This window comes from Octopus sinensis, linkage group LG8 (assembly GCF_006345805.1).
Source record: "Octopus sinensis linkage group LG8, ASM634580v1, whole genome shotgun sequence".
NCBI lineage: Eukaryota > Metazoa > Mollusca > Cephalopoda > Octopoda > Octopodidae > Octopus > Octopus sinensis.
In genome coordinates this window covers 39,880,639-39,898,450 of record NC_043004.1, presented here as the reverse complement: position 1 = coordinate 39,898,450, position 17,812 = coordinate 39,880,639, and the positions used below count along the sequence as shown (strand labels likewise).

At 37.0% G+C, this 17,812-nt stretch overlaps 1 protein-coding gene across 1 annotated transcript in view; it reads left to right on the top strand.

Annotated features, from left to right (window-relative positions):
- LOC115214943 (guanine nucleotide-binding protein subunit gamma-1-like) overlaps positions 1-17,812 on the top strand; it is a 41,611-nt gene that overhangs the window by 22,434 nt on the left and 1,365 nt on the right. The window lies entirely within an intron of this gene.

Here is a 17,812-nt window from a genome sequence, read left to right as displayed (position 1 = left end):
GTGAAAATTTTTAAATTAAAATTGTTCAAAGACTGGCTAATAAAGCAAAAGAAAAAAAAATATAGTTAATTCATTTCAACTTATTTTATGTGGAAGCTATGACTTACTTTTTGGGGTGGGTTTCATCATAATCATTATTGTTATTATTATTATTTCAACAAATATTTATCAATTTCTGAAATGAAATGTTTCATATTTCTGGAATTACAGTAATTTCTCCTTAATACATTTTTGCTCTTTGTTCTTCTCAACACTTCTGTTCGAAATTTTAAAAGCTTTTTCACTTCAGGTATAAGGGATTGGCACTGTAATTATTTTTCTTTTGTTTTTTGTTCTTTTTCTATATTTTTAAATTTAAATATGAGCCAAATATGCCTCAGATCATCATACCATGTTCAAAGAAGAAGGCTCTTGAATAGAAAACAAAATACACTACTGGATACATTATAGCTTATACAAGGACCACAGTATGAACAATTTGACCCTTTAGCATTCAGATTACTCTGTCAAATATAATGCTTATTCATTCACATTGTTTTAATAATACTTTATCTTGAAGCTTCAAGCTATCAGTGATATTGATTGTACATTTTTAGAATGACATTGTAGGGAAGGTAGGTGGGAGAGGCCAGATCTGTCTGCATTGAACTTAAAAACAAATCAAATATTTGGGCCAGACCTTGTCAAATTAAATTTCTTAAGGGATAGTCATGTTTTCAACAATGTGTGTTCCAGTTGATCGTTCGACTCTTCTAAATAACCTTATCATTTATTGTCTGGAAGTACTCGTGAACATTCTTGGTGTTGGACTAGGCTTGAGTTCTACCATATCCTCTGTAAGATAGCCATGTAGTTCTTGATGGACTACTAGTTTGGTCTTCATTTTCTGACTGTCATTTAAGTGTCTCACAAAATTCAATCCCATCTTCTACTCTCCTTACAAATCACTTCCCTTACCATACTTTTTAAAGCTGTTTCAATGATCCCTTCACTCTCAATTGCTGAATTGAAGCTCCATGGATTCCATGCCATCCCATAAGGCTGGAGCGCAAGATGCATTAGGAGAGGTGGCCTCATTTGGTGTATAATGCTTTGTCTTCGTTTTAAGCTCACACTTCTAAATTGCTTTTCCATCAGCAAATAAACTGTGCTAAACACTAATTGGTTTCTTAGTGGTAGCTTAACCCTTTAGTGTTCAGATTATTCTGTCAAATGTGATGTTTGTTTATTTAAAATGGTTTGAATTAATCATGCATTATCTTGTAGTTTAGAGATTTCAGTGATGTGATTTTTTAGTTTTAGAATGACATTGTAGGGCTGAGGTGAGAGGTGAGATCTGGTCAGTTTCAATATAAAATAGGTTAAATATTTTGGCCGGATATGGCCTGTTTGAATGCTAAAGGGTTAAAGATCTCCATATCTTTTATCAGCAACAGCAGTAATAATAATAATAATTTGTAATTTTAGCACAAGGCCAGCAATTTTAGGGAGGGAGGGTTAAGTCAACTACATCAACACTGGTACTTAATATATCAATCACAGTGTGTAACCAGCACTTAATTTTTCAACCCCAGTGCATAACTGGTACTTAATTCATCAACCGCGAAAGGATGAAAGATGAAGTCGACCTCGGTGCAATTTGAACTCAGAATGTAAAGACAGACGAAATGCTGCTAAGCATTTTGCTTGGCATGTCAATGATTCAGCAACTCACCTCTTTTCAATTATAATAATAATAATAATTCTTTCTACTACAGGTAGAAGATCTGAAGTATTTGTGTGGAGCGGCTAGTCAATTTCATCGATTTCTGTGACCAACTGGACTGTGTTTATTGACCCCAAAAGGATGAAAGGCCAAGTTGACCTCAGCAGAACTTGAACTCAGAACATAATGCTGAACCACTAAGCATTTTGGCTGCTGCACTAGCAATTCTGCCAGCTCGCTGCCTTGATAATAACGATGATTATTATCTTTTAATAATTATAATAATAACTATTTCTTTATTACCCACAAGGGGCTAAACACAGAGGGGACAAACAAGGACAAACATAGATATTAAGTCGATTACATCGACCCCAGTGTGTAACTGGTACTTAATTTATCGACCCCGAAAGGATGAAAGGCAAAGTCGACCTCGGTGGAATTTGAACTCACAACGTAATGACAGACGAAATACTTCTAAGCATTTCGCCCGGCGTGCTAACGTTTCTGCCAGCTTGCCGCCTTATTAATTATAATAATAACAAATGGATACATAGGATACCATAGTCTCTGGTAAACAGAAAGTCTAGATGATCACAGCTGGAGCATCTTTGATCATAGGCCTATTTGATACGGGTTGATCTGAGGTTAAACGACAGCAATCTCGATCAGAATACATTTTACATTCTTTTAACAGAACTGTCCATCTAGATTAAATATCTGTAAGGAACTTGACCAGTTTGAAGCATGGCAGGTCATAGAAACTATCTTTGATTACTTTATCATTAGTAAATAACTCTGCATGCAAAACAGTAGTCGAGCTAATGTTAACATATTTAATGCATGGACCATTAAAAAGCTAATTAGAAGTAATTATGCAGTGATGGCAAAAAAATCAATATCAATCTATGACTGATGTTATTAAGTGTTTGAACAAATCAGAGACAATTCCAAACATGTTTTGGTATCATTTTTGATCTCTCTGGCAAAGCTCTTCTTCTCTTGTCAAAATAGTGGTGAAAGATTGTAAATTTGTTGGAATCCTCCACCACCTGCCAGAATTGTTAGTTGTGTACCTAAATTAGAAATTATTTTTAGTAAAAATAGTTCTTTTGTAGGATCACATAGACCCTTTTTTTTTAATGACAAGCTCAGAAAAGGAAAGAATAGTTACTGGCAGAACCATTGGTGCATTGGACAAAATGTTTAACAGTATTTCCTCCAGCTTCTCATATTCTGAGTTTAGATTCTGCTGAGGTAAACCTCGCCTCTCATCCTCTTTTGAAGTTGATGAGCATGAATTGAGCACTGGCATCAATGTAACTGACTAACCCACTCACCCAAATTTCAAGCCTTGCACCTCATCATCATTATCATTATTTAGCATCCATTTTTCATGCTGGCATGGGTTAGATGGTTTGACTGGACTAGTAAGCCACAGAGCTGTATCATGCTTCAATCTGATTTGGCTTGGTTTCTATGCCTGGATGCCCTTCCCAAGACCAACCACTCCAAGAGTGTAGTGGGTACCTTTTACGTGTCACCAGCATGGGTGCTTTTAATGTGTCACTAGCATTGGCCATGAATATGATTTCACTTGGCTTGTCATGTCAGCAAATTGCCAAATGTCTCAATCACTTGAGACTCAAAAAAAAACCCCAATAAATTGCTTGTGTTTTAAGGACCCAGGAACAGTGATATGATACAAACAACCGATCTTTCTAATAGACTAACTGCAGTAACAAAATTCACAGTGAATAAGTAGTTGCTGTTTACCTCTTAAATCCACTCATTAGATTTGGCTGCTTTTCACTTCTCCCACATACTGTACCTCCTGTGGTTGGGAGGGTATCATCATCGTGTTTTATTTTTCATTTCTCCACACTGGCTTTGACTGGACAGACCTGCAATGCACTATATATATATACTAGCAGCATAGCCCGGCGTTGCCCGGGTATGTAAGAGCCCCTAGTAGGCAACGACTAATCCCAATCTAGTTCTTTCCCTCTAGGGAACGAAGGCGCATGTGTAGGTTGCAATGTCTTCTCTTCACTCGAATACTTCTATGTATACAATGTTCCCTAGCTGTCTCCCGATAGGAAATGTGTTGCATATAAAAAGCTTATATTCTCGACCCCATGTCGAATTTATTGATCTTTTTCAGAACTGGGGGAACTTTTCAAAATTTTCGCTGCGTTAGTTTTGAATCATGACATTGGGCTATGTGTGTGTTAAGTTTCATCAGAATCGGTTGAAAGCCGTGGTCAGGGTGAGGGTACAACCTGACAACCACACAGACAGACAAACTGCCATTTATATATAGAGAGATATAAAGTTAATCCAAACATGAAAGCACAAAAAAAACACAACAATGCGAGGACGTAGAACAAATATAGTATTATTGGACACTCAGGAAAGAAGGAGGGTTTAACGTTTCGAGCGGAGCTCTTCGTCGGAAACATAGGAGAGGGAAAGATCCAGAGAAGGGAAGACTGAGGAAAAAAAAATCGCTAACGGTACACACGTGGTCACACACATATATATAATAATCTTTTATCTTTTACTTGTTTCAGTCATTGGACTGCATTATTTGGTCTTTAACATTGAACTGCTAAGTTTTGGGGGCATAAACAAACCAACACTGGTTCTCAAGCAATGGTTGGTACAAACACACCGGTGCAATGACACACACATAATGGGCTACTTTCAATTTCTGTCTTCCAAATCCACTCATAAGGCTTTGGTCAGCCTGTATAGAAGACACTTACCCAAGAAGTTGCACAGTGGAACTGAACCAAAGACTTCATGGTTAGGAAGCAAGCTTCCTAATGGCACAGCCAGGGTTGACACAACCACAGCATCATGCAACTTCAACGCCTCATGTGAAACCTGCACTTAAATGAACAAGAACCTAAAATATGGTTTCAAATCGGTTAATTTCAGTCTTGTCTGTTTCAAAAGTGTAAAGGTATAATCACTATACATATCATTATCATTATCATCATTTAATGTCTGTTGTCCATGCTAGCATGGGTTGGATGGTTTGACCAGAGCTGGTAAGTTGAGGAGCTGCACTAGATTCCATTCTGATTTGGTATAGGTTTCTACAGCTGGATGCCTTTCCTAACACCAACAACTTTACAGAGTGTGCTGGGTGCTTTTATGCATATGGCACCACATGGGCACTTTTACATAGCACCCCCATGGTTGCTTTTACATGGCACCACATGGGTACTTTTGCATAGCACTGCACAGACACTTTTATGTGGCACCACCATGAGTGCTTTACACCACCAGAAGGATTGGTCTTACCACTTCTCTTGCAGGGTACGGGTCTTCTTGAGTACAGCCAGGCACCAGGTATCTCGAAAACAATATATTGTGCAGTTACGAAACGCAACTAGAATCCTTGAGACCACTTCAGATGATGTTGCCATTATCCAGATCTTGCCTGGTGAGTGTAAATACTCAACAAGGACTGAGTTCCTCATCAAAGCTAGAAAATACTCTATTCCTTATCAACTATTAATCCTTTATGAATCTCAGGTGAGATTCCTAATGGAGTACTGCTCATACGTTTGCGACAGTGCAGCTTCCTACATAGACATCCAGAATCACATCCAAAACAAATGGCTGCAAGATGGTTACATAGTCTTCATCAAACACGATCCAGTAGTCTTCTGATATTCTGTCTCCTCTGCCTGCCTTTTCTGCTCATTGGAACTGGCTGGCCTCACAGCACCTCCACCCAAGCACTCCTGGTTTCTTTGTTTCTCCTCCTCCATCATTCATACTGTTCAAGTGTGGCCATTGCCAGTGCTGCCTTACTGGCTCCCATGCTGGTGACATGTAAAAAGCACCATTTGAGCATGGTCGTTGCCAGTGCCACCTGACTAGCTCCTGTGCCTGTGGCATGTAAAAAGACCATTCAAGCATGGTCGATGCCAATATTGATTGGTCCTCATGCCAGTGGCATGTAAAAAGCACCCACTACACTATTGGAGTAGTTGGCATTAGGATGCATATCCAGCTGTAGAAACTTTGCCAGATCAGATAGGAGCCTGGTACAGCCTTCTGGCTTGCCAGTCCTCAGTCAAATCATCAAACCCATGCCAGCATGGAAAGTGGATGATAAACGACAATGATGATGATAATTTTTATTATTGTGGTGAGATGGTAGAATTATTAGCATGCCGGGAAAAATGCTTAGCAGCCTTTCATCCATCTTTATGTTCTGAGTTCAAATTCCACTGAGGTCGCCTTTGCTTTTTATCCTTTCAGGGTTGATAAATTAAGTACAAGTTTTGTACAGGGGTTGATCTAATCGGCTGACCCCTCCCCCAAAATTTCAGGCCTTGTGTCTAGAGTAGAAAAGATTATTATTATTATTATCATTATTATTATCATCAAGAGTGTTGGATTTGTAGAAAGATTAAACATAGAATGAAAAACCTTGTGGTATTTATTCTGGCTCTTAACATTCTGAGTTGAAATCCCACCTTGGTCAACTTCCTCTTTCATCCCTCCATAGTTGATAAAATAAAGTACCACTCTAATTAGTGGTAATTGATTTAATCAACTCCATCCCTCCCTCCGTTCCTCAAACTTCCTGGCCTTGTGCCTATGTAACAGAATCAATTATTGTTATTATTGCCACAATTGTTAGAACTTTAGATGCAAAATTCCTTAGAGTATATATTAGTTCCAGCTCATTACGCTCCAAGCTTAAAACCCACCGAGGTCAAATTTGCTTTCATCTTCTCAGGGTCAATAAAATTAAGTACCAGTCAAGTACTAAGTGTGATGTAATTGGCTGCCCTCTGCCTCTGCAAACTTTCAGGCCCTGTGTCTTATGCTGGAAACAATTATTATCATTATTGTTTAATAAAGAAAATAGGTGTCTGGGTCTATAGTAACTGTGACTAAAACCTTTCTGGTGTTATTTTCATCATGCTTGGTTCTGAGATAAAATCTCTACAGTCAGTTAATATCACCATAAATTATATATATGTGTATATATATATATATATAATATATATATATATATATATATATATATATATATATATATATACATGTATATATAGGTGCAGGCATGGCTTCCCAAAAACATGGTTTCGGGTTCAGTCCCATTGTGCGACACCTTGGGCAAGTGTCTTCTACTATAGCCTCAGGCCAACCAAATCCTTGTGAATGGATTTGGTAGACAGAAACTCAAAGAAGTTCAAACCCGTGCAGGTGGCACGTAAAAAGCACCCACTACATTCATGGAGTGGTTGGCGTTAGGAAGGGAATCCAGCTGTAGAAACACTGCCAGATCAGACTGGGCTTGGCCACAGCCTTCTGGCTTCCTAGACCCCAGTTGAACTGTCCAACACGTGCTGGCACGGAAAACAGACGTTAAACGATGATGATGATGATGTATATATATGTGTGTACGTATATATATATATATATATATGTATGTATATATATATATATATATGTATAAGGGTGAAAAGGAACACACGAGTTGATATATATGAAAAAACAAGTAAAAAATAGAAAATGCTAAAATAATTTTATAGTGAACATTTCAGTACCGGTTTCGGTCATTTTGAGACCTTTTCAACTGTAACGATTAAATAATTAAATTTTGAAAATTAGAAGAAAAGTTTTTTAAAAGAATATTTCTATAGTAGTGTTCAGATTTAAGTGGCATTCTGCCTTTCTCTGACTCCCTGTTTGCACTTGTGTGTCGAGGTAGTTGTGAGCTCTTGGTAGGGTAGTAGAGAGAAGGCTGGTGAGGAAAGGGGGGTGGGAGAATCTGGGAGTGCCCTGATGGTTGTATTTTGAATGGTCAGTGGCGGCTGGCAGTCTCAGTTCAATTCAGGAGAATATTTATATTGACAGGCTTCTTTATAGAATTAGCGTAGGTGTTATACTAAAAAACATTAGTGACAAACTTAAGGGTAGGGGGTGGAGAAGAAGAAGAAGAAGAAGAAGAAGAAGAAGGAGAAGGAGAAGGAGAAGATGACGATGATGGTGATGGTGGTGATGATTATGACGACGATGAAGGGAGTCAGAGAAAGGCAGAATGCCACTTAAATCTGAACACTACTATAGAAATATTCTTTTAAAAAAACTTTTCTTCTAATTTTTCAAAATTTAATTATTTAATCGTTACAGTTGAAAAGGTCTCAAAATGACCGAAACCGGTACTGAAATGTTCACTATAAAATTATTTTAGCATTTTCTATTTTTTACTTGTTTTTTCATATTATATTATATATATATTATATATATATATATATATATATATGTGTGTGTTCCATGTCTGTGTTTGTACCCCACTATCACTTGACAACCGGTGTTGGTGTGTTTACTTAGCAGTTCAGTAAAGAGACCGATAGAATAACTACCAGGCTTAACAGAAAAGCGAGTAGCAGGGTCAATTCATTCGATGTGAAACTGTTCAAGGCAGTGCCCCAGTATGGCCACAGTCTGAAAGAAGTAAAAGATACACACACGCACAAACACTGGAGTTTATTCAGTCATAGTGATAGTAGGCTGTCTTTTTATAGCATAGATGACCACTAACATCACCATTACTAGTGTTACTACTTATATAGATGCAGTAGGACTATATTTTTAGATACCTATGTGCAATAGCATATATATATATATATATATACACTCATACATAAGTGAATGTACATTACCCTAAATTTAATATTTAATATTGTTGTGGTTGTTGCTGTTTAGCTCATATCAATCTGCAAGAGGCATACTGCTTTTTGTTTTCTTTCCTTTTTTCATTCATAATACAGTGTATCTAGGACCACATTATTTATTTAGGGTTTCCTTATTGAAAAAGTCTGGCTTAAGGAGATTGGGTTGTTATTTCTTGCAGATGGGACTACCATGCAGAAGCCCAATTTTGGCATGACTGTCTCTTTCTGTCTGTCTCTTTCTGTCTCCCCCTATGCACTTTATGTTGTTGTTTGTTCCTTCTCGAGCCATGCCTGGCTCATAAGGGCCGATTTCCCGGTTTCTTGGCATATAGGTTCCCCACCTGGACAGGACGCCGGTCCATCGAAGGTGAGCTGCAAGATGCAGGAGGAAAGAGTGCTGTGAGAAAGTTGTGGCGAAAGAGTCAGCAGAAGTTTCGCCATTACCTTCTGCCGGAGCTGCGTGGAGCTTAGGTGTTTTGCTCATAAACACACACATCGGCCGGTCTTAGATTCGAACCCGCAATCCTTCCTTCGACTGCGAGTCTGCTGCTCTAACCACTAGGCCATGTGCCTCCACTATGCACTTTATAGTGATACAGTTCTCAATTGTTCATACAATCTCTTCAGATATATCTACTTTGATCACTCTTTAACTTTTCTCATCCTTTGCTCTCTCTCTCCCTCTCTCTCTCTCTCTCTCTCTCTCGTATCATTGGCTACCTTTTTGGGTTGTGCCTTAATGTAAGATGCCAAGACTGGATAGAGGATGCTGAAAGTCCTGTGAGAAAATCTTGCTAGTGTTGCTTTCATGATAATAAAATACCCATGTTAGACATGTTTGGGTCTAATAAATCACTGGTTCTATGCAACCACGTAGCACTTGGCTGCAATATACGCACTAGGGACTTAGACATTTATACAGATGCACGTGCACACACATACACACACATTTACACAACACTTGTCTCCATCCCAAATTTTTATTCCAGATGTTCAATACATCATTGAATTTCAATCTGTCTTACTGTTGAAATCACCAGCATCCATCACCATCATCACCGACATAATTGTAATTCTAGTTAAGATACTACTCTTCATTTAAATCTCTCAGACAGTAACGATAGTTATTCAACCTCATAATTCTGCTCATACACACATTTTATAATTCGATCTAACTATTTATATCGTATGTCTACCTTACTCAGAATAGCTTGTTCTGTTATAAGGAAATTGGTTTATTTTACATAGGAAATCTTCATCAATGTAAATGTTCATTTTGGGATATTGCAACCAAATTTACGCAAATACATTTTGACCTAATAAATATTCATAGATTCATTTCCGGTTCAGATATACCGTATGTCTGAAGTAGCCAGTGCTGCTATGTAGGAGTAAGTTTTGAAGAAACTAATTCCATAGCAGAACAGTTTTAATTCCTAGTCCTTGTCAACTCACTTTACTGGCGTACCTCAACCGATGTCTGTAATGGTTCCCCAGCCATGCAACCTGACTTGAAAATCATGAAAAGAAAAAAATAGACCTTTTTGAAAATTTATTAGCTTACACCTGTTTTAATAAATGGTTTTGTACATATTTTCACATGGATTATATTTGATTCTCTACTTCAATATTGGTTTGTAGGTGCTTTTTAAAAAACAAAAAAAAGTTTTTATGCTTTTAAATATGCTTGCTGAGACCATGTAAAGTCAGATAAATTGACTGAAGTTGAGATTTATTTTTTGCCATTGATTTCTTGAAAAAGAAAACTACATAACAAAAATGTAACTCGAAATGGTGAATGTTGAGGTATGCTTGTACTTATGACTGATGAAAATCCCATTATGGACATATATTACTTTGAAATCAGCTAAAATAAGTCAACAAAGATCCTCTATGTAGTCATTTAATCTGCTTGAAGCAGCAGTAAAATCTCCCTCAAATTATGCCTTAATATCTTAGAAGGAAAAAATTGATTGAAGAAGATGATCGGTAATGTAATTCTTGAAGAGAAAAGGTGGATGGTCACTGTTTGAAAATCCTTTGAACTTGAGTCCATTCATGTAGGGCTCATCTAGGTCTAAACCAGGGTTTGCTAACCTGAGGTCCGTGGGCCACATTTTTGGCCCGCTTGATACTATCTTGAAGTATTGTGTTCAATTTCAAAATAAAATTGTGTAAAACATTTGATTCAAAATAAATTTTAAATTTATAAGTAGCAACAAAGCTATAGTCTACAATTTTATAATTTTAAACAAACGAAAAGTATGAAATATTCTTGATTCTGTAATTTGAATGCATAAAGTACTCAAAAAACTTTCCCTGATTAAAATGGCCCCGCAATGTAATTCAAGTTGGCCAGGCGTGGTCTAAACCAACAACACCAACCAATTGAGAGATTGATCATTTGCAATTCTGTTACCACTATTTGTACCCTTTAGTATTTAAAATTACCCTGTTAAATGTAATGTTTGATTATTCACGTTGCTTTCAATTAATCATGCGTTATCTTGTAACTTCAGGATTTCAATGATGTGATTGTTTATTTTTAGAATAACATTGTAGAGTAGGTGTGAGACACAGATCTGGCTGGTTTGAATATAAAACAGGTCAAATACTTGGGCCAGATATGACCAGTTTAAATGTTACAAAGTCAGAAAACAGCACAGCTCCCATGACTTTCGGAAACATTTTTTCACGCTAAGAGTTGCTGAAACATGGAACAAACTGCCGGCATCAGTTGTTAGTTGTCGGAGCACTGCATCCTTCAAAACTTCCATGCTTCCTGAGATTCACCAACACTACACTTGATTTTCTCCCCTCCATACTCACGCAAGCATGTATCTGATTCATACACTGTTCACTTTCCAGACATTTGTACATTACTGCATGTGCTTTATATGCACTTTCTGACAAGTTGTGGTGCACCTGAGCACTGTATACAATAATTTCATTATTATTATTATTATTATTATTATTTTAAAGGGTTAATGTAGCTGTATCTGAGATACTCAATTCTTGACAGACTTGTTTTACACTATAACTGCTTTCTATTGGTAAATAATTCACTGATTAAATGATGACTGCTCTATCAAGTTGACTGGTGTTTTCTTAACAAGCATTGCTGTGTTGGAGCTTTAATATGGCACCTGAGCAGTCAATTAGAAGTCATTCACCCTTGAATTGCTTCCTGAAGGCTATATTCAGGAAGCAAACGATTCCTGAAACCAGTAAAAGGAGGAAAAAATTCAGTTGCTACAGGTGTAAATGATGTAAGAAGAAAACCACAATCACTCCACAAGCCTCACCCCTCGACGTGATCACCACATAATTCTAAGATTAGGAAATGTCCAATCTCTTTCAGAAAACCTATGGTGTAAAGCACCACTTTTCATGATGCTTAGGATTAACAGAACTATTATCTTACAAAAGTTCCCTTCCAATGTGCATGAAGTTGTGAAATTAGCAGAATTCCTTACAGTATATAATTACATTCCCATACATTTTGAGCTCAAATCCTGTGAGGCCATGGATGACTTCATCTTTCATCCAGAAATAATGTACCAGTTATGTACTATAGTTGGTCCAGGCAACAAGAGTGAACAAGAAGAGAGAGACAGTGTGTATGTGTTAGAATTCTATAGCTTTATCACATCACCAAAGGTTGAGTTTTTTTTTTTAGATTCACTTGCATCACATTCCTGCTAATATCTGCTAATTCCTTCCCAAGGCACATTTCTCTTCATTCATCCAACAATTCTTTATCCATATCCTTTAGGGTAAAAGTAGGTACTTTCAACTCCAGATTACAAAGAAGACATTGCAAGTGAGAAGCATTGTCTTCACTAACAGCACTGATAGGTATTAGTATATGTCATAGTATAGATGTGTGTGGCCAGTAATTTGAGCTTTTGTGATTGTAGATATTTCATTTCATATTATTAATGGCTTCGTATTATTCATGGTTGGAGTTCAAGGAACTGATGAAACATCAGAGGATTACTTTTCATTCATTCTCTTTAATTACAAGTGATTGTGTTTATGCAAAGATGATGTTATCATCATGTTGTCTTTCAGCCTCAGGTCAACCATGTTCAAGCAAAGCACATGGCGAAAGACATTCTAACCATGACCATACTGTCTTTTTGTTGGACAGGGGCATTTAAGGCTATTTAATTCATTTTTTCCTTTTTATCAAGGCAGCACAGTCAGGTGTGATTTGAGGGAGGTTTCACTGTTATTTCTTGCAAGTTGAGTAATAAGTTAGTGGTGATTGTGATATAGTAGATGTTGATAGTGTTTTGTAGCTGAAACATCAAAGTGTGATTCGAGGAAGAACTGGCTCTTATTTCTAGCATGTGGCCACATAAATAGTCCCTTGTTTGGTGCTTTACACCATAGGTTTTCTGAAAGAGATTGGACATTTCCTAATCTTAGAATTATGTGGTGATCATGTCGAGGGGTGAGGCCTGTGGAGTGATTGTGGTTTTCTTCTTACATCATTTACACCTGTAGCAACTGAATTTTTTCATTCTTTTACTGGTTTTATTTCAATCACTGGACACGGTAGCCATGCTGGGATGCCACGTCAAGGGGTTTTAGGACTTTTGTCTTATACCATTTTGTCAGCCTCGGGAATAAACGTCTACTGGGTGTTTAGGTGTAAGACAAGGCAACCATGAGGGATTGAAATGCAAGAATGCATTTTCTTTCTGATGCACATTTAAGAAATTTTTTTACATCTAATGCCAACATAAACTCACTCACTCTCTCTCTTTCTCTCTCTCTCTCTCTCTCTCTCTCACTCACTCACTCTATCACTCTATCACTCACTCACACACACACACATAAACAACAATAAGAACATATTGTTTAGTTCCTCCCTACCCAAGTTAGCCCTGATCACATAAACTTCAGTTCAGCTATCTCAATCATGATAATTTTTTTTTTTTTTTTTGAAGTATAGTGTATCTTGGACAATATTATTAAATGTATCCCCACCCCTTTTTATTTTTAAAGCTGGTAGGGTGTAATTTGCAGATTCATCCACTGTTTCTGACAGTTTGTGACCCTGTAGAGGCTAGTCTTAGAAATTTATGAGAGGACATATGATTGTTAAATGCTACTCTCTTTCATAATCAGTTTGACTTAAATTATATTCTTTGAGGAGTAACAAGTGGAATTTTGTACCCTTTTCCATTGCCATTGATGTGTATGCCAGAAAATATAGTATGTTTGTTTGTTTGCTTGTGGGTCTTACTTGTACGAATCAAAGGTATGGACACTATATTGCAAACAAGTTTAAAAAAAAAAAAAACTACCCGCATTTATTATGAGATACCTAAGACAGATCATGAATATAATGACAAGTTCAGGACAGAAAACTGGTTTGTGTATGGTCCAAAGAATGGGTGGGTGGGGGGAAGACTCAATTATCGAGGCACTTGTGCTACGTACAGCTGGCTAGCAGTATGGCAAATCAAGATAGTCCCTCTGCAACACACATACAAAAAAAAAAAAAACCCACAGAAATACATGAATGTGGAGACTGAGCATTGACTCAGCTGTTCTGGACTGAGACCAGTAGTAGAGAACAATCTAGTTTTAATACTACAACCCTTAATTTACATATAAAAGTCATCAGTTACTATTAGCACATTGCCTATGAGGATGTATATATATGTACATGTATGTAAATATATATATGTGCTTATATCCTGTGTTAAATAAAAAGAAAAGAAGAAAGTGTCTATATATATTTATATATATATATATACACACACATACACACACACAACAAACTTTTCTTTTATTTAACACAGGATGTTAATCATCATCATCATCATCATCATCATCATTTAATGTCCGCTTTCCATGCTAGCATGGGTTGGACGGTTCAACTGGGTCTGGAAAGTCAGAAGGCTTGCACCTGGCCCAGTCTGATCTGGCAGTGTTTCTACAGCTGGATTCCCTTCCTAACGCCAACCACTCCGTGAGTGTAGTGGGTGCTTTTTACATGCCAGACGAGGCTGGCAACGGCCACAATCGGATGGTGCTTTTTACGTGCCACCAGCACGGAGGCCTGTCGGGGTGGCACTGGCAACGTCCATGTTTGGATGGTTCTCTTACGTGCCACAGGCACTGGTATCACAACTACAATTTCCATTGATTTTGATCGATATATATATATATATATATATATATAGATAGATAGATAGATAGATAGATACGTGTGTGTCTGTGGTTCAAATGTACAGAGAAGAATAGGCAAAGACAGGTGAGGGAACAAGAAGCAGGTGTATTAATTTGATGCTTGAGTAAAATGGAAAAGTCTTTGACATTTCGAGCCTACACTCGTAGACGGAAAGGGATGAGAGGAAAAAAAATGAAGAGAAAGAAAAGAAATGTCTGGATTAATGGTTCCACGTGTGTATGTATATATAAATATGTATTTGTACGCATGTATATATAAATATATGTATATACATATATAAGGTGGCAAGCTGGCAGAATCGTTAGCACACCGGGCAAAATGCTCAGCGGTATTTCGTCTGCTGTTATGTTCTAAGTTCAAATTCCACCAAGGTCGACTTTGCCTTTCATCCTTTCAGGGTCGATTAAATAAGTACCAGTTATGCACTGGAGTCGATGTAATCGACTTAATCCCTTTGTGTGTCCCCTCTGTGTTTAGCCCCATGTGGGAAATAAAACTAAAATATATATATGGGGAGAGAGTTTATGAAAAAAAAACAACAAAAGACGAAGACAGGTGGTGTGCAAACCAAACAGATGTATTAGTATAACGCTCAGGAATAGAAAAAGTCTTTTACGTTTTGAGCGTATGCTCTTCTACAGAAAGGGACACAGAAAACAAGGAGAGAAAAAATGTGTGTAGTGGCTAGGCAGCAGTCAAAATGGCTGAAACAAGTAAAAGAATACATCATTATCCTCATCATATATAATGCACACACAGTAGTAAAAAAAATATGAAGCATGAAAGCTGGTGTGTTTTCATGAAATGAGAAATGGAAGAGCTGTGAGATCCATACCTTTCTCAAGAATAGCAAAGTATGTAGGACCATCTCCAAAGAAAATCAAAGCTGGATTGCTGGCTTCTTTGAGATTTGATCTCACGATCTAGAGGAACAAAATTAAGTGGTCGAATAAAATAAACTAATAAATGTTTTCAAATTGCACCGATGATATAACAACCAAATCTTCCTAAAATCACCCTTGAAAGGAAACCTGGAAAACATGGGTTAACGTAGGGGTAAATGTTTTATCTGGAATATAAAAGTAGGTCTTTTGGATCAGGGCTGACTTGTAAGCTAAGCAACATATGCTCTGGGAGCAGTAACAATAAAAAGAATGTTTCCATAATATTAATATTGATTCAGAATATATAGATAGGAGATTAACCTCCATCTCTATTGGCTGCCACCCTCTGATGGGTTAAAGATTTTGTATCCTTGATATCTGATTGAATCAAGAGCAGGGTTGAATGACCTGCTCAAAGAGCCAATGAAAGACCTGTAATACATAACCTATGAGGTGATTGAATATTCATCCGTTTTATGTCTAAAGCGGCAGTGATTAATTTGTTGCCCAGTTGAACACTACCATGTGTCTTTGGGTGTCTTCAGTGAAATACATTCTGTTGCAGGCATTACAAGCCAGATCTGAAAAATAATTTCCTCTATTCCTTTCACCAGTCTTGAAAGTCTTGAAAACTGGTAGAATAAATTTCTATTAGTCAAATTCATAACCTAGTTACAACTGGATGTTTGAATAGCTTTACTTTAGCTGAGGCATTACAACACAGCCGCTAACAGAGACGAGGAGCTAACAACAGACCCCTGATGTATTTTCTTTACCTGTTGAAAATAAGAGCCAAATCTCTGTCAAATTACATCATACTAAAATCTGAGGATAACTTCCTTCCAACCATTAAGGATATTCTGAAAATAGTCACTGAGGCTGCTTCCTCTTCTGAAAGAGCCATTAAACAGGAAAAGAAAATGGATATATTGTGTAATATAGTTTGATGTCTGATAAATAGAGAGTATGGACACAGCTGACACATTTTAGATTATATGTCTGTTCAATTAGGCTTGATATGTAACTAATCAGGAAAAAAAACCGGATCATTTCGGTTTGAACGGCAGTTTTTAACATAATTTCTAGGTAACTAAAAAATTTTAAACTTTGTATACTGGTAGAATGTGTTTATAAAACATCTTTTTCTCTTGGCTTTATTGAGAAAATTCTATAGTTTGTAAGATTTGTTGGGTTTTTTTCTTCAATTTCTGCAATTTCAACCAATCAAATACATCCATTGAGGTAAAAAGCATTCTGTGCCGTATGAATATGTCCCTCGCTTAAGAAACAGATTGGGTTTATTTACATTTGTGAAGAAAAAAAGATACCCTTCCCCCCACCCCTAACCCTAACCCTAAAACAGATTGAAATGCAATATATCGATTCTAGGGTCATAATTATGGGTGACAATTTCATATGACACTGCTAGAGAAAATGACAGTTTTTTTCTAGCGGTGTCATATGAAAATTTTAAACTTTGTATACTGGTAGAATGTGTTTATAAAACATCTTTTTCTCTTGGCTTTATTGAGAAAATTCTCAATATCCATTTTCATTGGAGGAAACACATTTGTAGTTTTTTTTTAAGTAGATTTATCATTTTTTTTTTTCCTTTATGTTTATTCTTTTGTTTTGCATGCTTGCATGGGTGTTTTGGTTTCTCACGCCAATTATTTGAAAAGCCGATCCTAATGATCATAACCTGTTTGGATTCCTGGCAGAACATAAGCTCCCCACAACTATCTTTGGGTGTGTTCCATCTGTGTTTTCTTTTTTCACTTGGTCCTGTGTTATTCCAATCATCTTCAATTTATTTTGTTGGCCAATTTCTGCTCTATGATGCTTGGGTATCCAGAATCCAAGAGTTTCCTTGCTGGCCCTTTCTCAGGTTACACACACACTTGAAATGAGCTGGTATAACTCAGAATGGTTAGTGAACATAAAGCTGGACAACTAAGTCCACCAACAATATGCTAAATAGCTGACAAGGTGAATTCTAATTTTTGAAATTAAATTTGAGAGAAGGCAAACAAACACTTAGCAGTAATTGCAACTGATGCTGAATGAGAAAGAGAGATGAGTTCAAGGAGTTGACATATATATATAAGGTGACCGACTGGCCGTGTCATTAGCCTACTGGATAAATGACTTTATAGTAATTGTTCTTGTTCTCTCTACTCTCAGTTCAAATCCATTCAAGGTCAACTTTGATTTTCATCCTCTCTGGGTCGATTATGTTCCTTTTTTGTTCTGGGGTTGATATTCCTCTTACTCTGACTGTTGGTCTTTCTGGAATATGCCA